Source organism: Schistocerca nitens, chromosome 6, assembly GCF_023898315.1.
Source record: "Schistocerca nitens isolate TAMUIC-IGC-003100 chromosome 6, iqSchNite1.1, whole genome shotgun sequence".
NCBI lineage: Eukaryota > Metazoa > Arthropoda > Insecta > Orthoptera > Acrididae > Schistocerca > Schistocerca nitens.
The window spans coordinates 630,571,940-630,587,594 of record NC_064619.1 but is presented as its reverse complement, the minus strand read 5'-3'; the positions used below and the strand labels follow the sequence as shown (position 1 = coordinate 630,587,594).

The following is a 15,655-nucleotide window of genomic DNA, read 5'->3' as shown; positions in this document are numbered from 1 at the left end:
TATAAACCCATCAGCTCAGCAGTGTCACCTGAGGAGGAATGACTGCTAGTCACCCACGTTACATGTAATATCTGCGAGCGTCCTGTCAGTGTGTAGAATGTGGAAAGAGCGCGATGTGAGTTTAACCGAGGGGAGGTTCTGACGGCCCGAGTTCTCGGCTGTGGTGTCTTCAGCACGTGGCAGAACCAACGTGAAATCACGTCCATTACTTTATGATAATGATGGTGGTGATTATGTGTTTAAAGGGGTTATCAGTCCCTCCATTTCATGACAGAAATATGTAAAAAGGTAAAAAGCGAAAAAAGTGTGAACTTGGCTGCTCCAACTATATAAGCAAGTCAAATAGTTTTAAAACTGGCGTGACGATACTTTAACACGAGAGGTAAAAGTAAATACAGATAACCCAGGCAGCATCTTGCACACGTGTGTCTAGAAGCAAAGTGAGGGGGGAAGTACGTAACTTGCGGTTGCAGGGGGGAAGTGTAAAACCCGCTCTCCCTAAGGAAATGCAACACTTTGGTTGTGGCTGTCTCATCATCTACAAGCATCTGAGGTAGTGAGGTAGGCAAACTGAGAGCGTGACGCAGATCGGCCAGCACGGCGCACTCAACAGGAACATGCACCATCGTTAGTACACTACCGCAACAACAGTAAGGAGGATCCTGCCGAGGCAGAAGGAAATCGTGGGTGAGTGTCGTGTGACCGATGGGTAGTCGGCACGACACAATGGCATCTTTCAGAGAGGCCAGGAAAGATGTCTCCCACACTTTAGTGGAGCTTTTAATTGCTCTCAACTTGTTTTGGGTCGTAGTAGGCTGCCATTCCAATTCCAACAGCCTCAAAATATTGCGTCGAAATTGTAATCGTGCCCAGTATTCCGATGTCAAGTTGATCTCCTGTAGTTGCCTCTTTAGCTAGACAGTCGACAAGTTCATTTCCTGGAAGGCCTATGTATATTGGTGTCCAGATGAAAATCACTGTCTTTTCAGAGTTGTAGAGGTCAACCAGTAGGTTCTGGATCTTGGCGACCAAACATTTTTGGAATAGTACTGGGATATGCCTTTACGCAATTCACGGAATCACTACAGATCAGAAAGTTCGTCGTGGCCAGTTATTTGACGTACCACAAAGCCTGAGACATGAAAACCTACTCTGCAGTGTATATACTGCAGGCACTTGGCAGAGACTGCATCTCGTGACCCCTTGCACGTACAAAAGCGTAACCAGCCTCGCCGTTGACTTGCGATCGGTCCATGTGGATGCGTACCAAATTAGAATAGTCGAGGAGGATATAACGAAACGGGTGTCAGGGTGGGGTAGGATCAGCATCCGTCTTGGAGCCACAGAAGAAGTCCATCCGCATCACAGAACAGGATACAAACCACAGGTGGTGTCAAGAGGGCAGTCTAGGAACACAGACTGAAGGAGGATGTTAGACGTCCTTCAGTGGAGTAACGGGTCGGATCCCAGCTGGTCTACCCAGTTTTGAGCAATGCGCAAACAGTTTGAACCGTTGGTTGTCGAACAGAGTTGAGTGACGTGGGGGAGTAGGCGTCTTACAGATTATGACTGCGCAATTTGCCAGAAACTATTGTCATATAACTTGTAGTTGTAGAATTTTGGAACACGTATTATCTTCGAGTATAATGACTTTTCTGGCGACTAGAAATCTACTCTGTAGGAATCAGCATGGGTTTCGAAAAAGACGATCGTGTGAAACCCAGCTCGCGCTATTCGTCCACGAGACACGGGTTCACAGGTAGATGTCGTGCTTCTTGATTTCCGCAAGGCGTTCGATACAGTTCCCCACAGGCGTTTAATGAACAAAGTAAGAGCATATGGACTATCTGACCAATTGTGTGATTGGATTGAAGAGTTCCTAGATGACAGAACGCACCATGTCATTCTCAATGGAGAGAAGTCTTCCGAAGTAAGAGTGATTTCAGGTGTGCCGCAGGGGAGTGTCGTAGGACCGTTGCTATTCACAATATACATAAATGACCTTGTGGATGACACCGTAAGTTCACTGAGGCTTTTTGCGGATGATGCTGTGGTATATCGAGAGGTTGCAACAATGGAAAATTGTACTGAAATGCAGAAGGATCTGCAGCGAATTGACGCATGGTGCAGGGGATGGCAATTGAACCTCAATGTAGACAAGTGTAATGTGCTGCGAATACATAGAAAGAAAGATCCCTTATCATTTAGCTACAATATAGCAGGTCAGCAACTGGAAGCAGTTAATGCCATACATTATCTGGGAGTACGCATTAGAAGTAATTTAAAATGGAATGATCATATAAAGTTGATCGGCGGTAAAGCAGATGCCAGACTGAGAAGAATCCTACGGAAATGCAATCCGGAAACAAAAAAAGTAGCTTACACAACGCTTGTTCGCCCGCTGCTTGAATACTGCTCAGCAGTGTGGGATCCGTACCAGATAGGGTTTGGTCGTGCGGTAGCGTTCTCGCTTCCCACGCCCGGGTTCCCGGGTTCGATTCCCGGCGGGGTCAGGGATTTTCTCTGCCTCGTGATGACTGGGTGTTGTGTGCTGTCCTTACGTTAGTTAGGTTTAAGTAGTTCTAAGTTCTAGGGGACTGATGACCATAGATGTTAAGTCCCATAGTGCTCAGAGCCATTTGAACCAGATAGGGTTGATAAAAGAGATAGAGAAGATCCAACGGAGAGCAGCGCGCTTCGTTACAGGATCATTTAGTAATCGCGAAAGCGTTACAGAGATGATAGATAAACTCCAGTGGAAGACTCTGCAGGAGAGACGCTCAGTAGCTCGGTACGGGCTTTTGTTGAAGTCTCGAGAACACACCTTCACCGAAGAGTTGGTTGGTTCAAATGGCTCTGAGCACTATGGGACTTAACATCTATGGTCATCAGTCCCATAGGACTTAGAACTACTTAAACCTAACTAACCTAAGGACATCAAACAACACCCATCACCGAAGAGTCAAGCAGTATATTGCTCCCTCCTACGTATATCTCGCGAAGAGACCACGAGGATAAAATCAGAGAGATTAGAGCCCACACAGAGGCATACTGACAATCCTTCTTTCCACGAACAATACGAGACTGGAATAGAAGGGAGAACCGATAGAGGTACTCAAGGTACCCTCCGGCACACACCGTCAGGTGGCTTGCGGATTATGGACGTAGATGTAGATGTAGATGTGGTGGGACACCAGCTTCTGCCAGGAGACTGTCAAGAGGGCTCATACGGAAGGGCCCTGTTTCCAACCACACACCAGTATGGTGAACAGGGTGCAGCACGCTCGGTACAGACGGTGTTGCCGACCCATAGGCAACAAATCCATAGTCCAAGTGGGATAAAATTAGGGCTTTGTAAAATTTCAGAAGCGCTACGTAATTCGTGCTCCACGAGAAGTTGCTAAGAACATGAAGAGCATTTAGCTTCTTCATGGAAACTGCGTTCAGCTGGGGAACATGTGGCAGGCAAGTTAGGTTGTTGTCAAATAAAATACGTAAAAATGAAAAGTTTCAATGACTTCAAGTAACTGGTCACCAAAATAAATTTCTGGGTGCGGGTGTACAGTCTGGAATCGGCAAAAATGCACAACTCGTGATTTTGCAGAAGAAAATTATCAGCCGTGTTTCAGGGCCCAGTCATGTACTCTCCAGACAGCCCCCTGAAGTTAGCGCTCAGTGGTGCACAGAGTTGCAGGGGTCATCCAGATACAGTGACGGAGCGAGTGTGGGGCCCACTGCATTGACGACGGCAGCGAAAAGTGTTACGCTCAGAACCGATCCCTGAAGGACTCCAGCTTCCTGTAGATATTGGTTGCTGAGAGTCGAACCTATCCACACCCGAAGTAGTCACAGAGATAGGAAATTCTGGATAAAAATGGCTGAACTGCCCAGGAAACCTCGCTCATGCAGTGTACATAGGATATGATGTCGCCAGGTGGTGTAGTATGCCTTCTGCAGGTCAAAGAACACACCAGTCAGATGTTGTCGATGCACGGACGCATTGCGCACTGCAGATTCCAGACGAACTAGATAATTTGTGGTGGACTGGAAAGCCCAAAAGCCACTTCGGACTAGAGATATATGCCCTCCTGCCTGGGGGCGCTAGTTGACCATTCGTTTAAATAGCTTGCACTGCCTATTCGTTAGAGAGTTAGTTAAAATTTGGGGGTCCTTTGTCAGTTCGAGGACAAGAATAATAATATCTTCCCGCCATAGGGAGGGAATTTCTCCTTCCCGCCAAATACGATTAAAAAGCCCAAGGATATGTTTCATTCTGTCAGCATTAAGATGTTTGAGTGTTTGTGTGCTCCAGAGGCCCTATCTAGACACTCTGCGCCACCGCTACGGTTGCAAAAAAAGAAAGAAAAGGCTCTGAGCACTATGGGACTTAACTTCTGAGGTCATCAGCCCCCTAGAACTTAGAACTACTTAAACCTAACCTAAGGACATCACACACATCCATGCCCGAGGCAGGATTCGAACCTGCGACCGTAGCGGTCGCGTGGTTCCAGACTGTAGCGCCTAGGACCCTATGGTCGCAGGTTTGAATCCTGCATCGAGCATGGTTGCGTGTGATGTCCTTAGGTTAGTTAGGTTTACGTAGTTCTAAGTTATAGGGGACTGATGACCTCAGAAGTTAAGTCCCATAGTGCTCAGAGCCACTTTTTTTTCCACACTGCCAAAGTGCTGCAAAGCTCCTATTCAGTAAAAGGGACGTTGCATGATAGAGAGCAGGGCAACGGCCTTGCCGCAGTGGATACACAGGTTCTCGTCAGATCACCGAAGTTAAGCATTGTCGGGCGTGGCCGGCACTTGGATGGGTGACCATCCGAGCCGCCGTGCGCTGTCGCCATTTTTCGGGGTCTACGCAGCCTCGTGATGCCAACTGAGGAGCTACTCGACCGAATAGTAGCGGCTCTGGTCTCAGAAAACCATCATAACGATCGGGAGAGTAGTGTGCTGACCACACGTGCCTCCTATCCGCATCCTCATCTGAGGATGACACGGCGGTCGGACGGTCCCGATGGGCCACTTGTGGCCTGAAGACGGAGTGTTATATTATGATAGAGAGCAGTGTGCATGGAAGGAAAAGGGCAGCGCTTAGTAATGTTTTTCCAAGTCACGAAATGTGGATGGTTATCGTTGCAAGCGGACAGTTCAGCGAAATGTGCCACAAAACATACGACAAGTACCACAGTGTCAGTACGGATGTTACCGTTGGCAAGAATGCGAGGAATCGCCGTGAGTAGTGGATGGCCGAAAATGCGGCGGAGTTTAGTCCATACTTGGGACGATGGTGTATTTGATTGCGTAGATGATACATACTGCTCCCAGCGCTACACTCATGCTTCTTCTTCTTTATCAAAAACCGCCCTTTCGCCGAAAGTCCGTATTAAATTATCCATAGACGGATGGCGCTTGTGTCGTTGAAGCGCTCTGCGGTGTTTCCTGACAGCTGTAGCTATATCTTCAGACCACCATGGCACCGGTGGTCGTTGGGATGAGCCGGAGGAGTAGGGTATCACTGCTGCTGCACCATGAATAATAGCAACAAAGTATTCTGTAGAACTTTATCGAAATCCGTTACCCAAATGTCTTCAAAAGTGGCAGTACAAGAGAAATCCTGCTTGTCAGCATTCCAAAGCGAGCATGTTCCAGGTGTCTGTGAAGAAAACGATAGGAAAATGGTCGCTGTCACAAACATCATCATGGATGCGCCATTGGATCAGGGGTAAGATACTGGGGCTGCAGACTGTGAGATTACTAGTTGAGTATGTTACGTGGGTTGTATTACACTGTGTTGCAGCTCCAGTGTTAGTAGCAGACAAACAATTCCAAAAGGAGGTGTCCTAGTGCTCAGCGTCTAGGAGTCACAGTGTCGGCGTCGCACAGAGGATTGTGGGCGTTGAACCTCGAGCAAGTGCGCCGGCGTACGGGGTACGCCAAATTTACATAATCGGCGTATCCAACGTGTTGGCAACAATGGATACCTTCATTGTTCTGACGACTGTTACGAGCAGTGCAGTAATTCTCGGTGCTAAGGAATTTGTTGAACGGAGAATTCAGTGTAACGCTGTCACTTCTGGCGCACTCAGCGCACCGCGCCGCTGGTCGTGTTAGTATTTTGTTATGTCTTCGAACGTAGTGGTTGTTCTACCAAGAACGTTCCTATGGTCCGTATTCAATATAAATTCTTATTTTAGGGCAAGAAAGCGTTTAACAAACGAGGAACTCGAATGGCTCTTGAATGAAGATCCAGAGTTTACGAAAGATGTAGATTCATCAGACGATGATACTGATGAGGAAGTGGAGGTAATTACTCGTAGTGACCATTACACTGAAAGGGAACAAGAGTATGAATCAGACGAAAATGAACACAATAGTTGTCAGTCAGGTTCTGTTGGTGATTGGCCTGTGGGAAGAGAAAAAACTTCTAAATGGAGGAAAAGTACTAGCTCTGCGACTAGCAAAGCGAGAAAGAAAAATATTGTAAACATTTTTCCTGGCTCCAAAGGCTATTGCCCGGGATGTAACAACCGAGATTTCTGGATCCCTCAAGATGATTAACATGAAAATGATAGATACTATTGTGAAATATACAAACAAATACACTCCTGGAAATTGAAATAAGAACACCGTGAATTCATTGTCCCAGGAAGGGGAAACTTTATTGACACATTCCTGGGGTCAGATACATCACATGATCACACTGACAGAACCACAGGCACATAGACACAGGCAACAGAGCATGCACAATGTCGGCACTAGAACAGTGTATATCCACCTTTCGCAGCAATGCAGGCTGCTATTCTCCCATGGAGACGATCGTAGAGATGCTGGATGTAGTCCTGTGGAACGGCTTGCCATGCCATTTCCACCTGGTGCCTCAGTTGGACCAGCGTTCGTGCTGGACGTGCAGACCGCGTGAGACGACGCTTCATCCAGTCCCAAACATGCTTAATGGGGGACAGATCCGGAGATCTTGCTGGCCAGGGTAGTTGACTTACACCTTCTAGAGCACGTTGGGTGGCACGGGATGCATGCGGACGTGCATTGTCCTGTTGGAACAGCAAGTTCCCTTGCCGGTCTAGGAATGGTAGAACGATGGGTTCGATGACGGTTTGGATCTACCGTGCACTATTCAGTGTCCCCTCGACGATCACCAGTGGTGTACGGCCAGTGTAGGAGATCGCTCCCCACACCATGATGCCGGGTGTTGGCCCTGTGTGCCTCGGTCGTATGCAGTCCTGATTGTGGCGCTCACCTGCACGGCGCCAAACACGCATACGACCATCATTGGCACCAAGGCAGAAGCGACTCTCATCGCTGAAGACGACACGTCTCCATTCGTCCCTCCATTTACGCCTGTCGCGACACCACTGGAGGCGGGCTGCACGATGTTGGGGCGTGAGCGGAAGACGGCCTAACGGTGTGCGGGACCGTAGCCCAGCTTCATGGAGACGGTTGCGAATGGTCCTCGCCGATACCCCAGGAGCAACAGTGTCCCTAATTTGCTGGGAAGTGGCGGTGCGGTCCCCTACGGCACTGCGTAGGATCCTACGGTCTTGGCGTGCATCCGTGCGTCGCTGCGGTCCGGTCCCAGGTCGACGGGCACGTGCACCTTCCGCCGACCACTGGCGACAACATCGATGTACTGTGGAGACCTCACGCCCCACGTGCTGAGCAATTCGGCGGTACGTCCACCCGGCCTCCCGCATGCCCACTATACGCCCTCGCTCAAAGTCCGTCAACTGCACATACGGTTCACGTCCACGCTGTCGCGGCATGCTACCAGTGTTAAAGACTGCGATGGAGCTCCGTATGCCACGGAAAACTGGCTGACACTGACGGCGGCGGTGCACAAATGCTGCGCAGCTAGCGCCATTCGACGGCCAACACCGCGGTTCCTGGTGTGTCCGCTGTGCCGTGCGTGTGATCATTGCTTGTACAGCCCTCTCGCAGTGTCCGGAGCAAGTATGGTGGGTCTGACACACCGGTGTCAATGTGTTCTTTTTTCCATTTCCAGTAGTGTATATTCACCTCAAAGCAGAATTCTCTGATTATCAGAGAGAAAGACACAATAAAGAAACGACTAGAAGTGACATACTAGCACTCCTTGGGTTCCTGTATCTCTTCGGAATGAAGAAAGCTAACCACACGAATGTAATGGAACGGAGGAATACCGATGGATCAGGAATCGATATTGGATGCTGTGATGAGCTACAAGTAGTTTCTATTTTAGCTGCGTTGTATTTGTTTCGACGATAAAGGCACAGATCAGGGAATCAGTGATCATATGGCCGTCGCAGCATCCCTTAATACGAAAGTAAATAGGAATATAAAAAAAGGGAGGAAGGTTTATCTGTTTAGCAAGAGTAATAGGAGGTAGATTTCAGAACACCTAACAGATCAAAACTAAAATAAATGTTCCGACATTGACAATGTTGAGTGTATATGGAAAAAGTTCAAGGCAATCGTAAAATGCGTTTTAGACAGGTACGTGCCGAGTAAAACTGTGAGGGACGGGAAAAACCCACCTTTGTTCAACAACAAAGTTAGGAATCTACTGCGAAAGCAAAGAGAGCTTCACTGCAAATTTAAATGCAGCCAAAACCTATGCGTGAAGCGTTCAGTGAATTCGAAAGTAAAATTCTATGTACCGACTTGACAGAAAATCCTAGGAAGTTCTGGTCTTAGTTAAATCAGTAAGTGGAACGAAACAGCATATCCAGACACTCTGGGATGATAATGGCATTGAAACAGAGGATTACACGCATAAAGCTGAAATACTAAACACTTTTTTCCAAAGCTATTTCACAGAGGAAGACCGCACTGCAGTTCTTTCTCTAAATCCTCGCACGAACGAAAAAATGGCTGACATCGAAATAAGCGTCCAAGGAATAGAAAAGCAACTGGAATCACTCAACAGAGGAAAGTCCACTGGACCTGACGGGATACCATTTCGATTCTACATACAGTACGCGAAAGAACTTGCCCCCTTCTAACAGCCGTGTAAAGCAAGTCTCTAGAGGAACGGAAGGTTCCAAATGATTGGAAAAGAGCACAGGTAGTTCCAGTTTTCAAGAAGGGTCGTCGAGCAGATGCGCAAAACTATAGGCCTATATCCGACATTGATCTGTTGAACAATTTTAGAACATGTTTTTTGCTCACGTATCGTGTCATTTCTGGAAACCCAGAATCTACTCTCTAGGAATCAACATGGATTCCGAAACAGCGATCGTGTGAGACCCAACTCGCTTTATTTGTTTATGAGACCCAGAAAATTTTAGATACGGGCTCCCAGGTAGATGCCATTTTCCTTGACTTCCGGAAGGAGTTCGATACAGTTCCGCACTATCGCCTGATAAAGTAAGAGCCTACGGAGAATCAGACCAGCTGTGTGGCTGGATTGAGAGTTTTTAGCAAACAGAACTCAGCATGTTGTTCTCAATGGAGAGACGTTTACAGACGTTAAAGTAACCTCTGGCGTGCCACAGGGGAGTGTTATGGGACCATTGCTTTTCACAATAAATGTCCTAGTAGATAGTGACGGAAGTTCCATGCGGCTTTTCGCGGATGATGCTGTAGTATACAGAGAAACTGCAGCATTAGAAAATTGCAGTGAAATGCAGGAAGATCTGCAGAGGATAGGCACTTGGTGCAGGGAGTGGCAACTGTCCCTTAACATAGACAAATGTAATGGATTGCGAATACATAGAAAGAATGATCATTTATTGTATGATTATATGATAACGGAACAAACACTGGTAGCAGTTACTCCTGTAAAATATCTGGGAGTATGCGTAAGGAGCGATTTGAAGTGTAATGATCGTATAAAATTAATTGTTGGTAAGACGGTTGCCAGGTTGAGATTCACTGGGAGAGTCCTTAGAAAATGTAGTCCATAAACAAAGGAGGTGGCTTACAAAACACTCGTTCTACCTATACTTGAGTATTGCTCATCAGTGTGGGATCCGTACCAGGTTGGGTTGACACAGGAGATAGGGAAGATCCAAAGAAGAGCGGCGCGTTTCGTCACAGGGTTATTTGGTAACCGTGATAGCGTTACGGAGATGTTTAGCAAACTCAAGTGGCAGACTCTTCATGAGAGACGCTCTGCATCGCTGTGTAGCTTGCTTTCCAGGTTTCGAGAGGGTGCGTTTCTGGATGAGGTATCGAATATATTGCTTCCACCTACCTATACCTCCCGAGGAGATCACGAATGTAAAATCAGAGAGATTCGAGCGCGCACGGAGGCTTTCCGGCAGTCGTTCTTCCGCGAACCATACGCGACTGGAACAGGAAAGGGAGGTAATGACAGGTCGGGTGGCTTGCGGAGTATAAATGTAGATGTAGAAGAGAGGAGAAGATCTGATCAGTTGGTCGCAGTACGTTAAATTCTGGATGAGTTTGTAACCAGTTCCAAAAGTACGTACAGCATCGATGAGTTTGTAACCACTGATGAGAAACTTCAAAGCTTTTCGTGGTCGTTGTGGATTTGTGCAATATATCTCCAACAAACCTGCCATATATGGCATTAAGGGGAAGTATTTTTACGAGCAACCTTGAGGTATATTGTAGAAAGCAGCCCGAAGGACCTTATGCAGTCTCAAATTCAGCGTCGGAAATAGTTCACGGACTTATGAATCATATAGAGTGATCCAACAGGAACATAACTACCGACAATTGGTATACAAGTCGCCCCTTGGCTATGTCGCTGTTAGGTAAAAGGCATACGTGTACTGGGAAACTCTGAGAGAATAAACAGGAAATTCCCTTGAAATTACTGCCTAAGAAAAATCGAGTACCTGGTTCATCCGTCTTCGGATATAAAAACTATCTGACGTTGGTTTCCTTCGTACCGAAGAAGAACAAGGCAGTTTGGTTGTTGTCAATTTTGAATGATTCAGGTACTATCGACGAAGATTCTGGAAAGCCAGAGGTTGTGTTAGATTACAATCCCACTAAGGGTGGCGTTGATACAGTCACCCAGATTTGTGGCAAATATTCTGTGGTTCGTGTAACGAGAAGGTGCCCTTTGGTGATCTTTTTCGCTGTAATGGAAATTGCTGGTATCAACGCCCAGATCCTCAAATGGACAAAATCGAAAGGTTGCGAGAAGAATATTTCTGAAGAACCTGGCTTATGACCTCATGAAACTACATCTAATAGAAAGAGCCAAAATTCAGAGCCTTCACTAGGACATATCGCTGTTCCTTCAAAGGTACCGTCAACATCTGAGCAAGTTGAGAAGCATTCGGCTAAGAAACAGGGGCGCTTTGTTATTTGTGGAAGAGCCAAGAATGTGGAAGAGCCAAGAATATTAAAACAACAATAACGTGTGATTCTTGTAATAGTTTTGTTTGCAGGATGCATACAAGTGTTAGTTACACCTGTGAAAAGTGCCAAGTTACACCTGCAAACGCTGATGATTAGTGATTTGAATCTTGACATCTCTTAAATTACTAAGTAGTGTACATGGCCTGTCTGTAAGCTGTTTCAATATGGCTTCCGTATGCATTCACTATGAATATCTTAATTTTCAACGCTGACAGCAAAATATAGATTTTTAGAACTATGTAATTTATGTGTTTGGATGTATATCAACTTTTCTAAATAAAATATAATTAGCAGCCATTTTAAATAACGAAACGTTCTTTCCCACTACAAGTGAGCAACAGTGTAAAGACATTTCTTGGCTAAATATTTAACATTATTTCTTGATATTTTCCACTGTGCTCATAATAAATTATTTGTATTAACTGCACAGTAAAATTTATTTTTTCGATATTATTAATATCACTTTGAGTGGTACTATACCTACCCTTAAGAACAATTAATTAATGTCAATACTATAGAATTGAAGAGCGAAAGTGGCGTACAAAATGCGCCGCGCGACTGCTCGTGCAATAATAAAACGCTCGCTTGCCGGGGGTTTAAAGTCCCCCAATAAGAGGAAGAGGTCAGATGGCTTTTCCAGTCACTCTAACTCGTGATATTGGAAACATCTGTCTGGATGTAAATAAATGTTAGATTTTGTCTTACGAACTGACTGGTTGACACTAACAGTCGTGGCCTCTAGTGGAGTATTAGCCCTTTCCACTCTGGCTCGCACAATCGTGCGGGTTCGATTATAAATTTTTCGTGTTTCAGCTACATCGCGTTTCTGCGTCACTCCAGACTGCAGCGATGATGCGAGCTCCCAGCTTCCATTTGGCAGCTGTCTTATTTCATGCTGTGACCACCAGAGTGCAACAGATCATTTAAAACTTCAACGACAAGACAAAGCCATGCGTTACCGAGATAAATGCATTCTGTTTTCCTACATTTCATTAGTTTAAGGAAAATCCTGTTTCATTTTAGACTGCGAATGTTTCACTTAAGGTGTGTAAGGTGTCTAGACACTTCCATGAAATGCTACTTGCGTTTTATACATGTTTGAATTTTGAGTAGCACGATAATGCTGATGACTTCTTGAACAAACTATCACTATGGGAATTTTTTCAGTATTTTTACCTGATTCTACACGTAATAATGTATGGTATATCAGATAAAATTTTAAGTGATTTCCTCTCAGGGTGGAAAGGGTTAAGGGGCACCTGTTCTCTGGAAGAATCAGACCGTATGAGGGTACAGATCCCACCAGGCGTTCTCTCGACATTAACGCTAATGGTACCGTAGAATTTGTAGTTTTTCAGAGCAGGGAGACGTGTTCTCGCAAACTGTGTTCCCTGAAGTGCTGTGCCAATTACAGAGTAAGTAGCCATTAAATGACAGAGTTCGGTCAGATAGCGATAGTAGCCATTACAGTTCCATTGAAGGAGCGATGGATTGAGGTCTGAGGAAGATCCAAACGGAAGAGATGTGTGTGATTACTTCGCTACCAGGTAGTAGACCACCTGATTGTGTGATCCGTCATCAGTGGATAGGCTCGACATCTGCAGGAATGGGGTGTGGAACATCAGAAGCCTCAGAGAGTAGTTTATCTTTCTGCTTATCGTTCTTATCCTTGTGAAACTGCCATTTCTGTGAAGATTTTCCCATCTTCTATTTTGGGAGCGAAGAGAACAGTACTTCTCTTCGGTCCACAGCCTGTGGCGGCTGGTCATTGTCTTGAGAGGGGAGCATCTTGACAGGTGTCCCTGTCCCTGACTACACCAGAAGACGACTAGACATGTCTGACCGAACCGATGGTATAGAGGGCTAGAGGGCGAGCGGGCTGACATTCCTTCCTCCAGCTATACGGCAGGCCATGGAATAAGACCAAGACCCGGTGGTGTCGTGCGAGAACTTTCCATCACGTAAGGTATAGACTGTTGAGTAGCAGTCTCCAAATTTCAGACGAAATCAGTCGCATGAAGTCTTTCAAAGTTTTCTTTTGAATCTCAATAAGACACGCGTTCAAGCATTTTATACTCTTGAATTTTCTCTTCCCTCTTAAACACTGATCATTGCAGTGAACGAGGAGACTGAAGTTCCAGACCGTTTATACATTGAGAGGGTTTGTCGTAAGGGCTGCCCTCGCGGGATGGGAGGACATATGTCCAAACCTTAGATACCTAAAACGTTTCATTGGAGGAGGAAAATAAGGCCTAACGTCAAAGTTACAAAAATTGACCTTAACCTTCTCAGATAAAATGTTGCCTTCAGAGGCCAGGATAAAAGAGCTTTATTATCCATGGGTCCCCTCTAGATGCTGTGAACAAAATGGACTCCACGCCACGCCAGATTAATACACAGCTCTTCATCAGTTTGTAGCGTTAGGTCTCAATGGAAGATAACAACCTGAAACCTATTTAGCATGTTATGAGGATAAATGGTGACAGGTGTATCTCCCTTCTTGACACAGGCCTGAAGTGCCCACAGCTGATTGACGTGCGACATTTTGATCAGCAAAGAACCATTTCTCATCTTCTCTATTGCAGCAACCTCCCCAAAACGATCTTCAATATTTTCAACGGAAAACAGTGACTCCGTTGTAGCGAGAGCCACACTATCAGTTCAGGAACAAATCAAGAACTCAGCAAACTGTCCACTTCCATTCCTCCTTACGTCCTGAGGCATGGTCAAAGACTGAAATGCCATAAGATTGTAAAACTCTGCATTGAAATCACTGTTCCTCAATGTTGAGGCGTCACTGTTGGCACAGCCACCATTAAGTTTGATCCATTTCACTGTGGTATCATCCGCCCTGACACTAGCCACTCTTCGGAGACTTTCCCCATGGGCCACACAGCCACACAGCCAAGGCAAAGGCAACCAGCCACAGTAGTTGTTGGCCGGAGTCCTGGTAACCTGGATAGGCCGCGCGGGATTAGCCGAGCGGTCTGAGGCGCTGCAGTCATGGACTGTGCGGCTGATCCCGGCGGAGGTTCGAGTCCTCCCTCGGGCATGGTTGTGTGAGTTTGTCCTTAGGATAATTTAGGTTAAGTAGTGTGTAAGCTTAGGGACTAATGACCGCAGCAGTTAAGTCCAAAAGATTTCACACACACATTTAACGTGGATAGGTGCCTACTCCTTGGCTGACGTGGGTACTACAGCAGTGCTGTCCGTTCACTGTCACAGGGCTACCACCGAGAAGGCACAAGACAACCACACTACGATGGACTGGCTACTGTGTTGTACTTTGGGTGCAGAGATATGTACACTCGATAGATGGGTGCAATAGATAACAGTGCACAGTGAAGAGTTCATTCACCACAGTAAGGCGTCCTTCCCCAACCTGCCTGCACCTCTGTAAAATTTGGAAAGTAGATGTCAAACCCAAAGAGAGGACCACAATTTAAAACCAAAAACTGAGGGAAAAGGCGTTAAAAAAGCGAACAGAGGGCAAACCTCCAGAAGTCCAAAGACCAGTCAAAATACCAAGGCAAAAACGTGACGAAGAAAAAGGACTCGCACACTCAGAAGTCATTGGTCCACATCAGCCACCCAAGGTAAGAGAACTTTCATGATTCTGGGCTAGAGCACATGTACTCTTCCAGACCAGTTTACTATTTTTCGCAACCTATGCACCAGTCATCCACTTTTACGATATGAAGATGAATATAGTCACTAGACCCGCAAGTGCAACTCAGCTCATAGCAGCAATATCCCTTTACATTTCTTAAAACAGTTCAGTTTGCCTCCAGATGTCCAGCTCTTGTGTGTGGATTTTAACGTTGATTGCCGGCCGCGGTGGTCTAGCGGTTCTGGCGCTGCAGTCCGGAACCGCGGGACTGCTACGGTCGCAGGTTCGAATCCTGCCTCGGGCATGGGTGTGTGTGATGTCCTTAGGTTAGTTAGGTTTAAGTAGTTCTAAGTTCTAGGGGACTTATGACCTAAGATGTTGAGTCCCATAGTGCTCAGAGCCATTTGAACCATTAACGTTGATTATCTCTCATTTAGTAATATTATGTATATTCTTAAATGTGTATCTGAAGACCTCTGCTTCTGGGATATCTCCCAGTAACACATCCATGCCTGGTGTCCACCCAAGCACTGTAGCTTGCCAAGAGCTATAGATATAGCAGAGTGTAGCAACATATCACTACCTATGCCATCGCAAATCATTTACCTTAACACAATTTTGTGTGGTAACTTCATTCAAAATTCAGGTAACCGTCGTTTTTCTTATACTGTGATGAGACTACTTTCACAGAAGTTAATCTACCTC

At 46.0% G+C, this 15,655-nt stretch overlaps 1 protein-coding gene and 1 pseudogene across 2 annotated transcripts in view; both read left to right on the top strand.

Annotated features, from left to right (window-relative positions):
• Nucleotides 1-15,655, top strand: part of LOC126262248 (cytochrome P450 6k1-like) — a 247,612-nt gene that overhangs the window by 77,011 nt on the left and 154,946 nt on the right. The gene's annotated exons all lie outside the window — the stretch shown is intronic.
• Nucleotides 4,735-4,852, top strand: LOC126191876 (5S ribosomal RNA; annotated as a pseudogene).